Raw genomic sequence first — 22,551 nt, forward strand, 5'->3', positions numbered from 1 at the left:
AGCAGAGATCAGCTGAGTTGGTAACGACACCAATACGTGCTCACCTTCCTTCCTGAAGGTTCAACGCCCACAAAACCATGACCTTTTGGAAGCTTGTTAGTTGTGCTTTCCAAACACAATCGTCTTCCAGGGGTTAATCTTCCCTTTTTGCATTGAAATGCAAACGGATAATGCTTGCTTTCTGTTTTGCTGTTTTTTTTTTCTTTAATCTGTTTGCATATTTTATGAGGCAATCTGCAGAAGGCTGAGGTTGCCTAACACACGTATGTGCCCAGCTGCCCGCTTGGCCCAGATGTTCAACGGACCTGCAAGGAAACAACATTAACAGCACACGAGGTGTGCAAGTCCTGGAGGGGAAAGCAGCTCTCGGCCTTCTTCAGTTTGCAATTAATGCAATTTGGTCTTAAAAACAACAAAATAAATTTCCCAATTTGTTTGTTTTTTTCTCTTTTCTATGTAAATGCAAGGGAAAAGTGTTCCCAACCAGCACATGACTTGTGTCCACGTTCTGCTGCTTTCCAAAAGATTTATTAGCAGCAACTCAACTCGGATGAGAGTCAGATGGCTTGACGTCCACCAGATGAAAGGTCCTATCATGAAGCTCAGCATCAGCCCAGCTCCTGCATCACATTTAGAAATTGCTTGCTTTTAGTGCAGTTATTTTTAAAAAAATCATGTTTTTATGACAGGAGGATGCAAGAGCAGCCTAACGACACAGCTCGTTCCCTCGTGGACATGCTGACAGCACAGCGCGTTCCTGGGACACCAGAAGAGCAGCTTCATTAAGATGGATGATGTGCATCACCACATGCCTTTAAAAAGCTGGAAGCACGGATAGAGATGACAGGATAACCGGGATGGGGTAAATGGGGACAACCGGGGGCGACCCCTCTGTGGGGTGCAAGGTTCAGCCCCGGGCCAGGAGAGCGGAACAGGTCAGCAACCAGCTGGGGTGACCTGCGATGCCTGGCAGTTCCTACTCTGCCGCAGGGAAACCCAAAGACACATTTTTCATACCCAAACTCAACAAGACCAACGCTGCCTCCTTGGGAGAACAGCCCTGGAGTTGCTTCTAAGAGCAAAGCGTTTGACACACGCGAAGTGCATCTGGACACCTGCTGGATACCTCAAGACGAAGGCTCCTGCTTCAGCCCTCTGATTCAGGCCTCCTCCTCCACAACATCAAAGTCTGAAATCATGATGAGAGCCTCAGAAATCCATCACAAACCTGAAAAACCTATTTGCGCTTTATTTGGGAATAGATTCTTGGCAATCGCTAAGCACGGTAGGTGACAAGACACTGATGGCCTCCAAGTATCTTAAGAATTTTCATTAAAAAAAAAACACTTTGCACATAATTAACTCATCAAATATACTCACGAGCTTGTCTTTCTAGCTAGACCATAAATCTCCAGGCATATACTGGGCAACCTTAAAAATCAGTCTTCTTCAGAAAGATCGGGCTGCCCTGGCAGAGCTCCAGAGCGAGGAAGGGACAGTTTTCCTAATTATTTGGATCATTTTCAGATGCTCTTGTAGTTTCTGCTTCTGACCCGAGACCTCTACAACCCAGTTCCCAAGAGTACCAGATATTCGTGGAGGAGAAAGTGCTCAGCATCTCAAATCCCTGCCCCTGGATGTCTCCAGGGGGCCATTCACTACCGTACCCAGAATCGGAAGCAGGAGAGTGTCTAAAGCTCGGAAGAAGTGGTCAGAGCTTCAAGGCCAAGAGGTCCCCAGGCTGGTGACACCTGCAAGGCCATGGTGGCAGCCAGGCCCAGGGGATGTGGGTAACGTTCCCAAGGGTGGTGGATGTGGGAAGTCGGTCATTGCAGAAACATGGGACTCACTTCCCTGGATGACTCTGCTCCCCAGAGCAGGGCAAAACAGGGAAGTTGGGCCTTGCTGCTAAGCTCCCATGTGGCGCCTGCTGCCACTTCCCAGAGATCCTGCCCGGTTCACTCCTGGAGCAGTCAGGAACCAGACCTTAAAGTCTGCACGAAAGGACAATTCATGCATTGATGCCAATAGGGCAGGCACTACTTTGGGAACATTAGCCTAAAAATGCATGAAAATTCAGTTAATAAATTCCAATTTGTGCACATGTTCCTAATTTTAGCTACATTTATAATTCCCGTCAGGCATTTGCTCATGCTCAACCAATGGAGAGCGCTCTAATCACCTCCTGCACTTCCATCCTCAGCTTTCTAACCCCTAATAACTGGGGGACTCTTCCAGGAACTTCCATGCTGGAAGGGAGATCCCTTCCACCCTTGGCAACAAGCTCAACAAGAGCAAGGGGAGCCAAGATCACGGAGTCAAACCGTGTGGGGGATCCTTACAGCGCCTCTTCCTATTTTCATGAGGCTCCTTTCACAATGAAGACATTTCTCCTGTTAGTTTTTGACACATAATTATCAGTCAGCCCTTTAAAAAAAAAGCCTCAGGAATAAAAGAAGCAAAAAAATCATTAAAATGAAAATAAATAAATAAAAGACCCAAGGCCCTGCAGCCTGGCTGACAAAGAACTGCCAACACTTCCAAGAAAAGCCTTGAGGTAGCGGCTCCTGGTTTGATCCCCACGTTTTTGATAACCTCTCTGGAGCAAAGAGTGAGCTCCAGCCTTGCAGGAGGGGTCATTTGGGGACTTTGCTTTCAGTATCAGAGACCTGCTGTTAAATGCAGTCTAAATACATAGCATGCTCCGAGCACCCCTGGAGCCGGCTGCTGGGGAATCAGGAGAAGTTTTACCCAGATGATCAGTTTTCAGCCCAGTAAACAGGTAAGAAGCCGCCTACAAGTTAGAGCAACCCAGGCTCAATCTGCCTCTGCATCCTCCCTTCAGTTCCCCAAAAGGAACCCCTAGAGTCTTCCCTGTGAGCATCCTCCCCAGGCCCTTGAGCTCCTGGTAAGGAAACCCAGAGCCCGATACATAGCAGCTGATCCATCTGATAGCCAAACTGGAATTTCTCCCTGAAATAACCTCACATACCAGCACAAATCCTCCTTGTGCTTGCACAGAGCCAGGCTGCAGTCTGGGCAGCTTTCTGTTGAGCACCCTCAAGTGCAAATCTGACTTCTTGTCATTTTAACAGTGCTAAACAGAGGCTTTTTTAGCTGATTTCTGAGACGGCAGTAGCATGAAATAACATTAGACAAATAGCTTCTCAGAGAAAGGCTTTGATTCCTCCAAAGTACTTTTCCCCATCAAGCTAAGCACAGAAGCTTGTTACGTGTGGCCAAACATTTCTTTTGCCGGAGCCTATGGAATACCCAACATTTCTCTCCTAATAGTCTAATTAGGAAAGCTGAGCCAGCAAGCATGCTGGGGTTCTCCCTCTCTCTCCTCAGCAGCTCCTTACTGATTAATCCGGTCCTCAGGATCTCTGAAAATATCTCCCACATTCAGCAATCTCGTATGACTTCAGGACACTTTTGGACATGACCATCATTTCTGGAAACCACATGGATTCTCAGCACCACCTTTATAAAGCAAGAGGGTTAAATCCAAGGCTTACAACCAAATGGCAATTCCTCGCAACATAAAATATATTTCCCATTTGCTTTCAAATGCAAAGGTTGTCACAGAATCACACAGAACGGTTGAGGTTGGAAGGGACCTCTAGAGATCATCTAGTCCAACCCCCCTGCTCCAGCAGGGACACCTAGAGCACAGGGCACAGGGTGGCATTCAGGCGGGTTTGGAAGATCTCCAGGGAAGGAGACTCCACAGCCTCTCTAGGCAGCCTGTTCCAGGGCTCTGGCACCCTCACTGCCTCACACCCTCTCTGCCTGCCACAAGCTTCTCTATGATGCACCCTATGATGGCCATAGAAGGTCCTTGGGCTACTCCTCTTGGCAAGCATGGCCTAGCAGGCTCATCTTGGGCACACTATGGACCATGGCACCCAGTCAGGTTACTGGGTGAGCGGGATCTCCTAGGGAACAGCTCTGCAGAACAGCTCATTTGGGAATTCCTTGAATGAGATGTGAATAAACAGCAAAGGAAAGAGGCAGGAATACTGTAAGCAGAGGGAGGTACCGCAACCTGGAACAAGAGACGAGCTTCTGCATGCAGCAAAACAGGCTTTTCTGGCAGGGTAAAAGCAGCCTGGTGTTTATAGCAGTTAGCAAGGCTCAGATCTCTCTGGCACAGCTGGAGCCAGGACTTGGATCCAGATCCTCACACCCAGCAGGAGCTGCCTGGCTACAGGATCAGCCTCTCATACCCAATGTGTATTTATGGGTGCAAAGTGCAGTTACTGCTCAGCCTGTGCCAGTGCCTTCCTGGCTCCCTGGGGACACGGTGACAAACTGCTCTCCAGCTTCTCCTCCACGTTTCCTATCACGTGCTGTTGGCTGCCCAGAAGCCGTGGCTCCAGCTCGGTTGTTCCCCAGCCTTTCATCCCTTTGCTGCTTTGTCTGCTTCACCTGCCAGCCTGAGACCCTGTCTTCCTCCTTCACCCTTCTTGGAGGCTATTGCCCATCTTCTCCCATCTGAGCACTTCAGGGTGCACCTCAGGGTACTTGTTCCTGGGTAAGGGCTGGCCCAGGATGTCCTGCCCCTGTAAAAATGCTTTACAAAAAGATAGGGAAACACCTACTGTGAGGCAGCTGGTTGTCCCCAATAGCCTGTGACCTCTTCATTACCTAGTGACCTCCAGAAGCAGACACACACATGGCAACTCATTTCTAGAGATCTCCTGCAATCCAACTCTCTTAGACATCCTGTTTGACATGATGTCCACGGGCAGATTTCAATCCTAGATGCAGAGATCACCCAGCCTCCAAACGTGCGCACATTTGTATGGCACGGTAATAACAGGCTTCATTTCACATCACATAAAATGACATACATGACCCAGAGAGCTGCATCCATGACACAAGCCAGAGCAGTCAGGGAAAACACTGAGATGACACTATCATGAGTTGCAAATTTTGAACATGGGGAAAACATGGAAGCCCCAAAGTTACGTTTTTTTCAGAGATACTGAACCAAAACACTGACTTTTACCCTTCTGCCACACACTGACATTTGCTATTGCCTTCAGTTGTGTTACTAACCACTCACAGGATTAATATCATATATTGAAGCAGATAAAACAGACTCTTGATAGCTGCAGCTGACAGGCCATCCTGTTTGCTAGTGCACACACTGCACAACTGTCCCCGAGTGATAAAAAGATTAAATCATTGATTTTTCCCTTGATTTCAGGAGACTCTTTTCCCTCATCTGTCCCAGGGTGGTGGCTATTCCATCTGGAGGCAGCAGCCAGTGTCCACAACAAGGAAATCCATGACTTTCTGCAGAACACAGAATCTGCGGAACCTCTAGCAAACGTTACTGTTTCCGAGTCGAATCCTCCCTTCAGGAGACTCGCAGGAGCTTCAGCTGGGAGGACAGTGACCAGCAAGCAGATCACAGACAGCTTCTCCTGTGTCCTTGCTTGTTATTTTTGCTACCTAATGACCCTGCAGGCTCTTGGCAAGGCTGTGTGGGAACCTGTTCTGCTTTATTAGGAAGGTGCTAGCAGCGTTTTCCCCTACACTTAGCAAGAACACATCGTGCTTCAGTGCAGAAGCCCACAGAGCTTGAGAGAGTAGACAAGTGTCATTTTGAAACACTGCTGAAATTGGTTTCTCAGCTCCCATTTCCCCATGGCAAAGGGCATTTATTTCTGTGCCTGGTCCCCCCCCCTCCTTTCCTGACATGAACTGCTGCAGCCTCCTCCAAATATGAAGAGCAGAGGAGGGCTGAAAAACATCCCTGCCTTCCTTTGCCATCCCTTTCACCCCGCAGTGAAAGGCAGGGCCCGCTTTCTTTGCCAGCATCAGCTTTGAGCTAGACAAAGCAGCCCTACAAAAGCAGGCCTGGCACATCCTTTGCTGGAAGATTTCATTACTAAAATTGCAAAATCCTCAACTCCAGTTGCTCGGCCTCGAGCTACAACCTCTCCTTTTGAGCAGACTATTTTGCTATTTTCTTTCTGGAGGTTTCGCTGAGACTCAAGAACTCCTCTGATCAAACACATGCTACAAGACAAACCTAGGCCCACTTTGCAAGTAGAGCTGAATACGCACACACACACATATTCTGAATGATAAAACATTTTCTTTTCATAAGAAAAGACTTTATAACACCCCTGACATTAACAAGCTGGAACAAATGAATATGAAACCCAAGACTCTAACACAGGGATCCTCAAACTACGGCCCGCGGGCCGGATACAGCCCCCCAGGGTCCTCAATCCGGCCCGCCGGTATTTACAGAACCCCCCCGCCCCCTCCCGCCGGGGGTTGAGGGGGGAACCAAGCAGCCGCAGATGACTTCCTGCCACTTAATCCGCGCGCCGGCCTCCGCAGCCACCAAGCACCCGCCGGGACTGGGCTGAAACCAGCGCCTCGTCCTCGACCTGCCCCCTCCAGGGGGCGCCTCTCGGCTACAAACCGCGCCGCCGCCGCCCCGTCCTCGTCCTCGTCCTCGTCCTCCTCTTCGTCCTCGTCCTCCTCGTCCTCCTCCTCCTCCTCCGCGATGCGCGGCAGGCGAGAGGCGCGGGCATCTCCTCTGCCGGGCAAGCTCAGTCGGCAGCCTCTGGACTGCGAGGCCCAGCCAACTCGGGCGAATCGCCAGAGCCCCGGCGCGGCAAAGCTCCTTCAGTCCCTTCTGGCCACCCTGTCCGGTCTGCGCGGCCGGGCTGAGGAGGGGGGCGGCGGCATCAGCATCAGCGAGGTGGGCGGCTCCCCCGTCTCTCCCTCCCTCCCTCCAGCTCCCAGGCAGGACCAGCAAGCCAGCACCAGTGGGAAGCGCGCGCACCATCATGTCAAAAAAAAGACAAATTGACTCCGAGTGCAGGGTATTCCAAGAAAAGTGGACTTCTGATTATTTTTTCACGGAGTACAAAGAAAGAGCCGTTTGTCTGATATGCCAGAATTCAGTGTCTGCGTTCAAGGAATACAGTTTGCGTCGACACTACGAAACTCAACATAAAGATAAATACGATTCTTTGGTCGGACAAGTGAGAAAAGATAAAATATGAAGACTGAAACATGGATTGACAACTCAGCAAAATACTTTTGTGAAGCAAAAGCAGCTCAATATATCATCACTTCGAGCAAGCTATCAAGTTGCCAAGCTCATAGCGCGCACTTGACGAGCATTCATAGAGGGAGAATTTGTTAAAGAATGCCTTCTTTCTGTTGCCAAAGAAAGAGATGTGTTCAGAGAAGGCAGATTTATTTAGTACAGTGAGTTTTTCAGGACCTACAATGACACGAAGGATTGAAGAAATGGGGGAAAATTTGAATCTGCAGTTGCAAAACTCCTCAAAAAAACTTTGCTATTTCTCATTGGCACTCGACGAAAGCAATGATGTTCGTGATTCTGCACAACTTCTAATTTTCATTCGTGGGACAAATGATTCTTTCGAAGTCACAGAGGAGCTTGCTGCGCTGAAAAGCATCAAAGGAACAACTACAGGAGAGGATATCTATGAGAAAGTTTGCCAAACTATGAATGATTTGGAGCTGGACTGGGGGAAACTATTCAGTGTGACAACTGATGGTGCTCCTAGCATGGTGGGGTCCATGAAAGGAGTGGTTGCACGCATTAACAAAGAGATGGACAAACGCAACCATTCACATCCAATAGCCATACACTGCATCATCCACCAACAAGCACTGTGTTGTAAATCACCGAAGCTGGGCTCTGTCATGAAAATTGTAGTTTCTTGTGTTAACTTCATTAGAGCTCATGCACTAAACCACAGACAGTTTCAGGAATTTCTGTCTGAGCTAAATGTTGCCTATGAAGATATTCTGTACCACACAGAAGTCCGTTGGCTGAGTCGAGGGAGAGTTTTGAAACGATTTTATGACTTACTTCCACAGGTTTATGATTTTATGCTTTCTAAAAACAAGGAAGTACCAGAGCTCAAAGATGCAGAATGGAAATGGCACCTTGCGTTTCTGACAGATGTAACAGAGCTACTCAACAATTTCAATGTCCAACTTCAAGGAAAGGGGAAGCTCATCTGTGATATGTGTTCACATGTGAAAGCATTTCAAGTCAAATTAGACCTGCTCATTAACCAAGTAAAGGAGGAAAACTTCTGCCATCTCCCCACAACTCAAAACCTGTCTGCAGAAAAACCAGCAGTTGCATTCCCAAACAAAACATGTATGGATGTACTAGAAATGTTGCAAAAGGAGTTTCAAATTAGATTTAAAGAGCTTCGTCTCCATGAACAGGACATACAGCTTTTCCGGAACCCATTTTCTGTTGACATTGAAACTGTTGATCCGATTTACCAAATGGAATTGGCCGGACTACAGACTTGTGACTCGCTGAAAGATGCATTCAAATCAAGCAGCCTTACTAATTTCTATGCATCTCTCCCCTCAGAGACATATCATAATCTCAGGAACCATGCACTCAAAATTGCAACCATCTTTGGCAGCACCTATGTCTGTGAGCAGACTTTTTCCCGAATGAAACATCTGACATCTCCAATCAGATCCAGACTAACTGATGAACACTTGCATCACTTGCTACAACTAGCAGTGACAAATATGGAACCTAACATTGACCATCTCATTAGCCAAAAGCAGGCCCATAGTTCACACTGAAATATTATTTGTTTTTGTTGATTACAATTGTTCTTCATTTTAAATATTGCATTCTTTTTCCTGTTTTTTTGTGCACTACTACAAATATGTGCAGTGTGCATAGGAATTCGTTCATTTTTTTCCAAACTACAGTCTGGCCCCCAACAGTGTCTGAAGGACAGTGAACCGGCCCCCTGCTTAAAAAGTTTGAGGACCCCTGCTTTAGTGCATGTACTGAACAGCCAACATCCCTTCTGCTATTCATGCGAATAAGACATGAAGGTGGAAAGGCCCCTCTTCATACCCCACAAGACGCTCATAGTTATCCTGAGGTCCATCCATGCTCCTTTCTAACCGTGTTAAGCACTTCACAAGAGACAGGCGACGTCTCGGGCGGTACCTTTGGTTGTACCTATAGCCTCTGTCCTGCTCCTTCTTCAATTACAGGTTTTACAGCTGTGGTTTTCATGACACTTGCTTTTAATGGCTAAAAATGTATTTAAAATATCTATAAAAATAAAACTGATTTAAAAGCAGCAGAGTTATTCCCTTAACATAAATCCAACAATTATGAGAACCAATGACTCAGAAATCTCTCCATTAGCTGTTTATCAGGGTGGAAATGGGACACCTAATCACTTTGCCCTTTTAGTTTGGCACCTACAATCACCTCATCTAAGAAAGAGATGAGATCAGCCAATTTTTGTAGCTTGGAAGCAGGACGTTTCATCAGAGAGAGCTGGGACTCCTTCCCCAAAGATGCCCTGGATTTGGATTGAGCTTTGCCAGTGTTATCACTGGTGGGGCAGAAGGTAAGCAAAAGCAGAAAGACAAATATATATATATAATGTAATACATATATATAGAGGAATGGTTAGAGAGCCATGGACATGGCTGCCCAGGCGGCCTGCTCAATCCGGGCTTTCAGGTTGCAGTGAAAGAACAAAGGGACTGCTGACTAGGAGATAAGGAAGTAGACCAAGGTCAGAGGGAATAAAAGAGCTGTTGAACTAAAAGGATGAGCTAAACAAGTAAGGGGGGCTGTAAGGGTCTTAGTTAGATCATTGTCTACCAATTAGGAGCCTGTGTAATTACATCACTAACTGTTAGAATCATATAAATGTACTGCATGTAAGCTAATAAACTAAGTCAGTTCCAGCTTCTATGAAGTTGCTGTCTGGCATTCCTGACCCGCTCCAAGCTGCAACAAGTGGCGCCCAAACAGGGACCACAGGGACAACCCAATTGACTTGTACAGGGACCTGGCACAACGGCGCGGGATTCCGGAAGCGACGCGGGGACCTGGCACAATGGTGCGGGAAGGCGTCGGACCTGGCACAACGGTGCGGGTATTCGGGGAACCCGAGCGAGAGGTACGAGTGCAGTCGAGTGATCCGACTAAGAAGGTGGACCGGAGCGGGTAAGCCGGCCGTGAATGCGCACACGGGAAGACGGCATGGGGTAACGGTTAGAAGCAGAACTCCCGGTGTACCTACGCATGGAGCAAGAAGCAAAAAGGGAGGCAGCAGTGAGCACGAAGAAGCTGCATGAGCTGATTAAGTAGGCGAGTGAGAAAGGACTTTTAAAGGAGCCACAACTTGTTTTTAGTATAACAGAGTGGCGTGAGATAGGGGACTCATTATGGGAAGCCACTCTGGAGGGCAGCAAAACTGCCAAAGAACTGGGTCAGACTTGGCGCGAGGTGGCAAATCAGCTCAAGTGTATGCAGGCTGAAAAGAGGATGGCAGCAGCGGCTACGCAGATGCTTCAAGGGGAGGAACCGCCTCCTGGTCGAGCCGCACCTGGCCGAGGGGCTATTGCCACCCCGAAGAGCTCCGCAAGGGAGCTGCTTGACAGCGTTACCAAAGGAGGACCGTCACAATCCTGTCGCCCGTCAGAGCCGCCGCCACCGGAACCTGCATCTGCTGGATCAGCTCCGACTCCTGAGTCGTCAGCACAGCCTACGGCGCCACCGCCCCCGGAGTGGACAGCTGGGAACCGGCCACAGGAGCAGCCACCGGAAAGGTGCAGGGACCAACCCTCTGATCGACTGTCCCGGGAGGCCCCCAGGGCCCTTGATCGAGTCCAGGCAGCTGGGCCAAAAACATGCGAGGGGTGGTCTGGATCCTCCAGTGGGGGGTCGGGTCCACAGGTCTCCTCTCGTTGGTCCGGTGTTATTAGAGATGCAATTTTGGAGGGTCAATGGGAGCCGGCCATGAGGGTGGCGTGCCCGGTGACCTTTGAGCCAGATGGCCAAGGGTGGGGAGCGGGCAAGTGGGATCCGTTTGACTGGAAAATTATGAGCCAGTTACGGGATATGGTGGCACGTTGGGGGGTCAAAGGTGAGCCATCCAGACAGATGTTATCCTATATCTTTAATAGTGATTTGCTTCTCCCTAGTGATTGTCAACAGATTGCAAAATTGATTTTGACACCTGGTCAGTTGCTACTGTGGGAAAGACAGTGGGCGGCCCATGCAGCGTGTGAATGTGCCATACCTCGGCCTCAGGGAGATCCGCTGGAGGGATTACGGGTTGAAACAGTGCTGGGTCAGGGGCCGTATGGCAGTATTGACATGCAAATGCAATTTCCAGCCATCTTGTTAAGGCTGGTGACGCAAACTGCCCTATCGGCCTTTATGTCCTTACCTGAGGAGAAGAAAGGCCCTTCCTTCATGGGAATTAAGCAGGGTATGAACGAGTCCTTTGGTGAATTCATTGACCGCTTGCTTAAGGCCTTGGAGGAAATGGATACACTAGATGAGAAAACAAGGAAACTTATGGCTCAATCCTTGGCGGTTGAGAATGCTAATAAGCGCACCAGGGATGTTCTGGTCACTTTGCCACAAGGGGTTTCGCTCGAGGAGATGCTTGAAGAACTTGCCCGTCGGGGTGTGGGAAACCCAGGAGCATTTTTAGGGGCTCAGGTACAGCAGGCATTGCTTGATTCAGCGGCGCAGCAAGCCCAAGCATTTCGTGTCTTAGCCGCTGCACTACAACCTTTGGTGGGCCGGAGAGGAAACCAAGGAAAGAGGGAAAACGCAAACAGCCCTAAGTGCTTTAGGTGTGGAAGGAGGGGTCATATCCGAAAAAACTGTAGTGAAGGGCAAGTTTGGTGTCCTCGATGCCAGAATAACACCCATGCTAAACTAGAGAAGAGGGAAACACAGTTATTGAGTACTAGTAAAGAAAAGGCACGGCTGGAGGAAGCTTATGATAACCTTAAAGATGAAATCCTTAGAATGAAGGAAGAGAGCAATAGCATTTCATCCCTTAAAGAGGAGTTCACTCAGCGAATAGCAGATGCTGAAAAGAAGCTCCAGCTTGCATGCAAAGAAAGGGATGCAGCTAAAAAGGAAGTAAAGAATGTTAAAGAAGAATTGGCTACTAGACTTAATTGTAATGAAACAGCTGAATTACTGAAAGAAAAAGATGAGCAAATCAAAGGATTAATGGAAGAAGAAGAAAAGCTTTCTAAACAGCAGCTGCACAATTCCAACATTATTAAGAAACTAAGAGCAAAGGAGAAAGAGAGAGAAAATACCAACACAAAACAGAACAAAAAGATTAAGGAACTGGAAGAGGAATTGCAGCATTTAAAACAGGTACTTGATGGCAAAGAGGATCTTGAGAAGCAGCATCAAGACAGTATTAAACAACTGAATAGTGTTGTAGAGGGACAAGAAAAGGATCTTAATAAGCTCCAGGCAGAGGTGGAAGATCTTGAAGAAAGGAACAGAAGTGTCCAGGCAGCACTTGACAGTGCTTACAAGGAACTTGCAGATCTTCATAAAGCTAATGCCACAAAGGACAGTGAGGCACAAGAGGCAGCCCTAAGTCGGGAAATGAAGGCAAAGGAAGAACTTCGTTTAGCTTTGGAGAAGGCCCAGGATGAGGCACGGCAGCAACAAGAAGCTTTGGCGATTCAGGTGGCAGACCTGCGGCTAGCGCTGCAATGTGCAGAACAATAGGTAGCAAGAAGAGAGGACTACTTACAGCAGGAAATCAGTGAACTACAACAGAGACTGCAATAAGAGGAGAGTCGGAACCAAGAACTGAGTCAAAGTGTTACATCTGCTACACGGCCACTGATCCGGCAGATGGAAAATTTGCAAGCCACGCTGGGAGCGCAAACCTCCTTGTGGGAAAAATTGGAAAATAATCTTTCTGACAGACTTGGTGAATCTCAAGCCCTTTTGGCAGCAGCTGCCGAAAGAGAACGGGCTGCAACAGAAGAACTTCTTTCTACTAAAGTTCAGATATCTTCTACTGAATCCCAGAATAGTCTTTTAAGGCAAGAAAATGCTCGTCTCCAGGCTCAACTAGAAGGGGAGAGAATCAGACTGAAGAAAATGGAAAATGAGAACAGTAGATATGAGGTTGAACTGGAAGGTCTCAAAGATGAGTATGCAAAAACCCTTGAGGAGGCAAGAGGGGAAAAGGAATGGTGTAACGGAAATGTTACCCACAATACGAGAACTATCTGGCCTAGGAAGCTTCCCACCGAGTGGTTTTTGATATGTGGGAACCGAGCTTGGGCTGGCATTCCGTCCCAGCCTATGGGTGGGCCTTGCGCATTTGGTCGCCTTAGTATGATTTGGCCACACGGCCCTCCGGGGAACAGCAAGACCCTGTTAAGGCATTCAAAAGGAGCAGCGAACTCTCTTAGCTCAGAATGTGAGGATAGCGTTGATCTCTGGAGCACTTGGGAAGTTGTAGCAGCGTCCTTCGTCCCCGGGGTATCAGCCGCACGGGCACACTGAAATATTGAGCGCCTTGCCTGCTAGGCCTTGAAACAAGCGAATGCAACCAGTACTGTGCTTAGTGAATTGTCGTATGACTTATCCCAGGTACAACATGCTGTACTGCAAAACCGTGCTGCTATTGATTTCCTGCTTCTTGCTCATAGACATGGGCGTCAGGACTTCGACGGCATGTGCTGCATGGACTTGAAGGATCATTCGGCAGCCATACACCGCCAGATTCACGATTTGATCAAGCATACGGAGAAAGTAACAAAGGATGTGGGATTTTTCGGTCTAGACAGACTAACGGACTGGTTAGGAATTGGGGGATGGATAAAATCATTGATGAAATTGCTGTTAATGTTGTTACTATGGGGACTGTTGCTTGTAGTTGGCTTAATGATTGCTTGTACCTGTTTGTGCGCTTTAATGTCACGTTTGTTAACTGTTTTTTCACGCAATCCGAATCTGACACCTCTGAGCCTGTGTAATTACATCACTAACTGTTAGAATCATATAAATGTACTGCATGTAAGCTAATAAACAAAGTCAATTCCAGCTTCTATGAAGTTGCTGTCTGGCATTCCTGACCCGCTCCAAGCTGCAACATATATAAACACATAAATAGCCCTAGATTTTTTCCTATGGATTCCTTTAACTCACTCCTACCTCCCAGTCGGCCCCGAGCGGCTCCAAACCCAAAGCAACCTCAGCAAGCAGAGAAGCCGGTGTCATTTCCAAACTGGGAGCTGTCGCCTTGCAAAGGCACTTGTGTTTGTGTCTCGGAGCACATCTAACCCCACCATAATGCCCTGCTCACCAGCAAGTCTCACACTGCAGCGCAGTTTGTTTTGGAGGCTTGCAGAGCTGTGTGTTCAGCTCAGGAATACCAGTAGAGAGAGGAGGTCCCAGAGCTCCTAATGGATGCTGAAGAGCAGAGTTCCCAGGCTAAAAACTTAGCACTTCTAAGCTCCCCTGCTTTTCCTCCAGAAAAACAGCTCTAGTTTAATGCCTGAGTATGGGAATATGTAGGAAGAAAGGTTGGTGTGGTCAGGGATGAAAATAATAATCTGATTGTTTGATGAATAAAAGGATTTTCTGAAGCCAACCAATATGTGAATACAGATGGTGAGATGTTAATAAGGGTCAACTGTGAGAGATAAAGAGATAAGAGGATATAGAGGTCACCTGGGAAGGTTGTGTAAAAATACTCAAATCCTGGATCAAGAAGGAGCTGCTGGGTTGTGTCTGCTCCTCTGTCTCCCCACACCTGAGTCTGGAGATTTTGGGAGAACATGGTGCATACCCATAGGATCTTGCTGGCCCAGGGAAAGAAATGCACTGGCATTGCCAAAATATCATGGAAAACTTTTCTAGAATAATGAAATATATATATAAAAAAAAGGCAAGTCCTAGTCTCAAAATAGCTCAAGCAAAGCCAAAACAGCCCTTGCAACTTTTTGCCATCAGCATCACCCATGGGGAATGAAAGGCTTTGCTGGACCATTGCTAATGGTCATTCTCAAGATAATCTCATCATAGTAGGAGGCAATTATGTGGATTAACTTTATTTTAAAGGAACATCAATGGACTGGACAGCCCATATAGGCAGATTTCCAATGCTAGAGCAATGCCAGACAGACATCAAACAAGACAGCTAGTTTTAAAAAGCTTTCCCCTGAAAAAGCACCTTGGTGGAGAGGGACTGGGATCCTCACCAGGCCAGGATCTTTAGCTCCTGTGCTGACAAAGCAACAAAAGTAACCCATTAAAATCTCACTTTTGTGCAAAGCACTGCTAAGGCAATTAGCTCCAGCTAATGCTTGAGGTTAAAATGTATTAAGCCTTTAATAGCAAATTCTCTTTCATTCCTCCCACTTTTCCCCTTAAATTTTAATGGGGTTGTGCGGGGAATGGGGAAACAGATCTAAACGCTGCCGAAGAAAGTTCCCAGAAACACCATCCTCACTGGCAGTCACATTGCAGCACATAGTAATTACCAATGTACTAATTACTAATACATCACCAGCCTCACTTACAGCAAGGGTCAAAATCCACTCAGGAGGATGAGTGCTCCACTACCAGGGGTCACTTTCAGTGAAAACAGAGATGCAACCAGGACAGGAACATATGCCCCAAGGCAGCAGTTCACAGGAGCAGAGCGTTGTCTGCCTGGCTGTTACTGCAGCTGAGATGAGCCCGTAATAAGAGGATCATGATGTCAGGAAAACCTGGCTAAATTGTTCTGCAAGTCCCACATCTCAAGGACTTACCTTTTCTTCCCTTTCTATGTTTACTGTTCAAAAAAAAAAACCCCAAAACTTATTTTTCTAGAGCACTTTTCATGTGTAGCTCTTACAGCACTTTCCTGGGATCAAGGAAGGCTGCTGAATATATAATATGGCAATAAAGACTTTTTTGTCTGAACAATAACACAAGATATATTCAGATAAAAGCAGCCAGCACAGGGAAGGAATTTATATTCCAGGATATAAGCACAAAACCATAGGGGATTTTAACAAATAGAGCTCTATTCCCCTTTGCAGATAAGTAAATCTGTTTGCAGTGATGTTAAATATTGTCTCTGCCACATCTCACATGCTCAGGAAGGCTCCAAAATTTGAGCTCCTGGCTTTTCCCTCACTGTTCTGCTGCTGTGCTAAGCCCAGAAGTGCCTCTAATATCTGCTGAAACGTATAACATTTTTGGATGCTGAAAGATGTGAACATAAGTAGCATTTCCATGAAACTTGCTCCCTCTTTCCAAAATGTACTCTGCCTGCCTTGCTGCATTTGAAGAGCAGACAGTAATTAGCTTTCAAGTAGAGACTGAGGTTTTGTTTTTTAATCTTAGAACCATCTTTTTAACAGAAGAAACTGTGGCATTTCTAATGATTTAAGGAGACAAATTTGTAAAAGCCTTTCCTGAATGCGGGATTGCCTCTGCACTCTATAAAACACGCAAGCTAACGAGGGCCTTCAAATGCAGCGATCAAACTGCTTCCTACGAGGGTGATTGGCACCACTTGCACTCTTGTTTGTGCATGTCTGCCATTGTCACCGAGTTCAGCAGCTCTCTGCAGCATTTATGTCTTTCTAATCAGCTGTTATTTCCCGAGTCACCCCAAGTTACTGCTGGGTCTGTGCACCAGCCTCAGCATTGGGTATGTGATGCTGTGTGACATAAATCAGAGGTGCAAAAAGGCATCCAGATGGTGAGTCCACGAACTGGTAAGGTTGCCAGCTTGGACCGACCCCAGAGCCTGGCACCGCTGCTCCTCCTGGTGCAGCACAAGCCTCTGAGGAGCAGAAACAGAGTCAGGAGGATGGGAAAGGCGCCGTGGCGGCAGGTGTGTAAGCACTGGCACCTGGCAAGCTGGGAAAAGCCTGCCTGAAGAAGGAGCATCCATGTGTCAGGAGAAGGAACAGCAGAGGACCCCTCCTGTCCTCACCTTCTGCAAGAGGAGGATTTTTTTTTTTTTTTTTTTTTTTTTAAACCTAAACACGGTCACCCTGGTAGACAAACAGCCCCATGCAAAGCAACACAGGGACCATCCTAGCAGCAGACCTGGTGCCAGGCAGCTACAGGAAAAGAAGGTAGATTCAAGCCTGCACTTGGGCAAGCAGTGCCCAGTGAGGCTTGCCCACAGGAAGGGCAGCCTTCGATGCCTTCCAGCATTACTCACCTATGGAAAATTGGCTTTCCCACCCAGTTACTAACCCCAAAATACAGAAGAGGCACTCACTGGCAGGCTTTTCCCCACCTATTCCCATTGCTTTTATTACAGCAGCTCATCAGAGAGCTAAAACTTCTCAGTTTAAGTGTTTTGCTGCAAGAGGCAGGCTTTCTCCAAGGGCAGTAACTCTTGGAAGTCAGGTAAAGAAACCACCTGCTAAGCTTAGAAATGCTTCATTTAAAACAAAACATTTCATTTCAAGCAAATCAAACTGCCTGCACTCACCACAGCTCCCTGGCTGCATCAGGAAAGAGATTCACAGCAAAGGAGAACTAACCAAGCTCCCACTGTAATTAACTCTCACAGGAGACAGAATTTAATTGGATAACTTGCACACTTTACAGTTCTGCCACTCGGTGACTGGTTTTTAGGCACATTTTAGTGTGATCTGCCTGGCTGCAGAGCCTGGGTTTGCTGCTCAGCTCCTCTCCCATCTGCTCTGTTCCTCCATCTGCCCTTGCTTGTCCCCAGAGTTGCTCCTCACCTGCACTATTAGCTAGCACTAAGATAAAGCCTTTAGCTCAGTTTCTCTGCTATTGGCTTTAGGATCTGTGAACAACTTTCTGGTGTTCTAACCACATCTGTAGGAATTTTGGTGCTATTCCTTGTAGGTAGAAAATAAATCCTTTCTTTCAGGAGCAGCATGGCTGGTGGTAAATGAGGCTCTAATCACAGAGCCTTGGAGGCATCACAGAAATAGTGACAGTCTGCTCCACGCTTACAGGTTTGCAAAAGCACAGAATTTCTAAGGGATGACATTGCCACATGTTGGACCACGCTAAGGCTGGAAGAGATGAGCAAGGAAATACCCACTAGGCTGTTGACTTCAGGAGCAGCTCTGGGAAATGCTTTCTAAAGTTCATATTCCCTGGAATCATAAAAACAAAGAAACAGAAAAAGGCAAATTCCCAGAAAGCAGAAGTACCATAATTGCTAAAGAAATCACCTGAAATATTCTCCTTGTCAGCTTCATTGCTTACAGGAGACACCCAAAATGATTCCAACATTTAAACCTGCAATACTGACAGCTGCTTTATACCCTCCAGATAGATAGGCAAAGAAACAACTTTCTCCCTTTCTCCTTGATCTCATTTTAATTGGAACCAGCCCCAGCTGAATCAGATCCTGAAAAGCTCAGCACCTACCCTCTGTCCTTGAAGTCATGTTAGCTGGGACCTATTTTTGCATTTACATTTTTCAGCCCTGCCTTCTCATAGCAGGCCAGGGTTTAATTTAGCTTTCCCCAAAGGTGCTCTGTAATACTCAAAAACCTTCCCCATTTCACAGGACTGGGCAGATCAGCAGACGAGTTAATGGTACCTGCAGCCTTTCCCCATTGGGCCCAGGCTCTCACCCAGCCCAGGTCAGTTTTGCAGGTGCTACCTGCACCTTTCACACCAAAAATACAACAAAAGGTGTCACCATATCACCCCTTTCTCACGGAGAAGAACATAAACAGCCAGGCCCAAAAAGCATGTTCTCAGCCAGAAATGCAGCAGTTTGGGAGCTGGGGATCCCTCCAGCTCCTTCCAGAAGCAACAGCAGTGTCAGGGACATAGAAGCAGGGGATGGAGAAGGGGAATTTCAGGGATCTGTCCTGCCAAGAGCCAGCCCATGCTCCCCCTTTGCAGACACAGGCAGTCAGGGCAGATGCCAAGCCACGCTAACCATAACAGACATCTTGCTATGGACCCAAGATTTCACTGCCCAGCATCTTCTCTGGGTGTGAGTCATGTAACCCACTGCTGCTGCCATGCACAGTCACTGCGGGCCACTGACTGGAGCATTAATGGGCTGATTTAATTTAAATACCCGACTAAAGTGCTGCGGAGGGAAAGCTGGCAGCTAAACCCCACAGAAGCGAGAACAGCTGGGCAGCCACAGCAAGGACGATGCTCCCAGCAGCTCGAGTGGGTCAGTGTATGCAGGTCCACGCTGGGCACCGCTGCAAAAGCGGGCAGAGCTGTGCAGGATGTGGCCTTTCAGCAGGCTGCTAAAGGCCATATGGGTACATCTGACTGGTAAATAAATGAGTCAGGAGCCTTCTTGTGACCATGACCTACCCCAGCTGCCTTGGCAGAAAGCACCTCTAGACTCTCTTATTCCCTACAGCAGGGTGACCACTTTCAAACTGGGAATGGTTCCCGGTCCCCAGCCCATACTGGGTCCTGACTCATGGTCAGGCTTCACCTAAAAAGATGCTAGATGGTCCAGGCAAAGCCTGCACTATGAACACAACAGTGCCAGCAACCCCACACCAGCCCTTGGGCTGCATCTTGCCCCGCTTTGTTGACAAGAGGAAGCAGCCGTGAGAGCCCCTGCAGCGAGCGAGGGCAGAGCTGGGCTGGCTCCTAGCAGAAGGGAGCTGTCGCTTGAGACACCACCACAGAAAGAGCGCAGCAGAGATGGTGCCTCCTGAAGAGGACAAGAAGCCCCGAATAACAAAGCTACACACTTGGAAAATAAATGCTAAACCTCCATAAGGAATCAGCCTGGGCTCTGAAACACGGAGTGTGATTAACCTTTTTATTGTAGTTTGCCCAGCTGAGTGCTGCAGGGCTGCATCTACCCTGTAATTACCATGGCTGTAGTGGCAGGTGTAACCAAGAACCAACTTGTGCAAACAGAACCAGGGCAGCAGGAACAGATGGACACGGACTGCCCTTAGGGCTGTTTGCTCTTCTCCAAGTCCAGAGGGATCCTGACACACATACTGCGGAAGCCCAGAGATGCCCAAACTGTTTCATGGGGATACTGCATGGATTGGAAAGTTTCCTACCTTGGGAGTAAGACAAGGGGTGAGGGCAGCAGAAGCCAATTTCTAAGAGCACATGAGCAAATGAGAGATTAAGGACACAGCACCAGACACAGAGAAGCTCATGATGAGTCCACACTGTGTCCCATGCTCCCAGCAAAAGCATCTGCAACCGCAAAGCAGCTGCTTGTCCAGTGACGCGGGATGCTACGCAAGCGTCCCTGACAGGCACCACTTACCACCCAACAAGGGAGGCTCATCCAAGCGCTGCGCTCAGGTTTTCCTCCAGTTTCCCTGCTCCTTCGCCTGTTCCCAAGAACATCTGGGGGATAAATCTGTTACGAGTCATGCAGCACAGAGCTGCTGTGGTGATGTGGGCTGGCCCACTTCCTACAGAGATGACTGTTTTGTATAATATAGAAACTGAGCTGGTTGTTCCAAGCACAACCACGCTGGCTGCTTTTTAAAGACAACCCTAGCTCTGCTGCAAAGCACTGCAGGAACAAGCAGCACTAAATCCCCTTGCAGCCCATGGGTCTGGGAAAGTTGCTGGTAAAGGAGGTGGGGAAGGTTGTTTTGCCTTGGCCCCCAGGCAGGGATCTCCAGCAAGGTTATTCAGGCACTTTCCAGCAGAGCTGCAAGGGGCTCGGGTAAATCCTCACGCACTATTCTGCAAGGAGAGCCCCTGAGCAAATCACTGTTTAACCTTGCCCGAGTGTAGAGCACAGAAACCTTGGCCAGGCCACGTCACCAGCATCACACTGGCCCACTTGGGCCGCAGGGAAATTTATTTATTTAGGTTTCTCTGTAGCAATCATGAAATATTGACTTACAATCAAAATGCTGTTGCTCAGCTCACAGCAAGAGAGGCTGCACCAGTGGTGGGGAAACGAGGCTGGCCAGGGCAAATTCCCCCTGTGAGTCACAAAAAGAAGCCAAAATTCAGAATGGGTCAATCTGAGACTTTTTCTGACCACAACCTGGCTGTAAGATACTACTAGGAGGGTCCAAATAGCTCAAGTTCACAAAATGATTTAGGTTTAAGTAAAATAAGTTTAAGTGTAGGCCACGTAGCAACCAACTTGTTCCATGTTTCTGTCTGGATGCATAAAAGTGCTTCTACTTAAAACAACTTTAAATATGCTGATTTTTTTTTTTTATTTGAACATGCCTTTCTACATATCAATTGTATCCCAATTCCTAGAAAAAGGCCATTTAAAACAGGTTATAAGTTGTTTAAAAAAAAATGAAATGAAAAAGCATCATTTAGTTTTTGCACTTTCGTAAGCCTAATTAAAAGGATATTAAGTTTTGTTGCTGCTTAAATACATATTTGCCTGGCTATTGCACAAAAATACCCTCCAAATATAACATTTCTCATTTTTATCTGCAGTCAACACGCCTTAATGGGTCTCATCCATTAAGAATCAGTACTTAAAGGGGAAAAAAAAACACCTATGAATGCAAAATTTGGTTAAAAATAGATTATTTGAATCAAAGTTTCCTGGTTTATTATTTAAATCCCTTTCATTTTTAAATCAATGCATCCTATGGTTCAGACGGCAAGGCTACCTTGCATAGCAAATCCTGACACCGAGAAGCTCGCAGATCCCAAAGGATCACTTGACAACTACAATGGCATGAAGCCTTTCTCAGCTTGGAGAAAGCAGAGGTTTTATCTGTCAGAGGTTCCTGATACTGCTAATTTACCTCAAATTCCTTCATGCCCAGGGTGCAGGGCAAGGCCAAGTGCAGCAGGTTTCTACTTGCCTCTGCCCAAGACATTGGACATGCCATATCGGGCTCTCTCTCCAACGTTAGGCCCCTCATTTTGCCTAGACAAAAGCAAGGAGGTGAATTTGCTCATCAACTGCTGCTCCTCTCCCCTGCAGTTCCCACCATGTAGAAGGCAGCAATGAATAGGAAAGCAAGGACAGAGCTAAGGCTGTAGGAAAAATGTATTTCTTTCTTTCTCACATATCAGGTAATTAGATTGGTGCTACCTCAGTTTTACTTCTGTATTTTACAAAGTAAATATTAGAGAAGCTGACATTTGGAAGAGCACAAGTTCACATTGAAAAGCTCTGAGTTAACTAAATTTTGAAGAAGTATTTCATTAAACCATCAGGCAGGACCCTCAGAAACACTCACTGATACTCAGCACTAGCACCCATTGCTGGCTGGTGAAAGCTAGAGGGAGGCACCAGGCAAAGAAAGCAGCAAAATACCTTAGAAGGAGCTGAGCTGTAATAGTCTGAGGTGACCCAGAATGGACAGGACATTGCCCCAAATATCATGGAAACACCAAGGAGTCATTAGAAGAACCTGAAATGGAGACAACAGCACGCTTTACAACTCCCCAAGCAGCATCAGCTGCTTAAAAAAAGGAAGGGGCATAGGCATCAGGAGCCACCCTAGGCTGGGGTGAGTCATCTTCCTGGGAAAGCAACAGCAAAAACACAGCGTCAGGAGAAGGGCTGCACATAACAAGCACAGCTGCGAGCATGCCCAAGGGAAAATAGTTTAGAAAAATTAAAAATTCCATAGTAACGGACTGGAAGCTGTTAACCAACATCTCATTAATCACAAACCGTGCAATAACCACAACAACAGGTGGCGGGGGGGGGGGGAGTTCTGGGAGACCTTGGCCTTTGTGTTGCGGTGACGCAATGACATTGCCAGCTGGTCTGAGCTGAACTCACCTATTTTAGA

General features: G+C 47.3%; 1 pseudogene; it reads left to right on the forward strand.

Moving 5' to 3' along the window:
- Window positions 1-9,914: 9,914 nt before the first annotated feature.
- LOC148591988 (TATA element modulatory factor pseudogene) lies at window positions 9,915-13,428 on the forward strand (annotated as a pseudogene).
- Window positions 13,429-22,551: the final 9,123 nt, after the last annotated feature.

This window comes from Tinamus guttatus, unplaced genomic scaffold, assembly GCF_059628265.1.
Source record: "Tinamus guttatus ecotype Peru unplaced genomic scaffold, ASM5962826v1 Tinamus_guttatus_pri_ptg000656l, whole genome shotgun sequence".
Lineage (NCBI taxonomy): Eukaryota > Metazoa > Chordata > Aves > Tinamiformes > Tinamidae > Tinamus > Tinamus guttatus.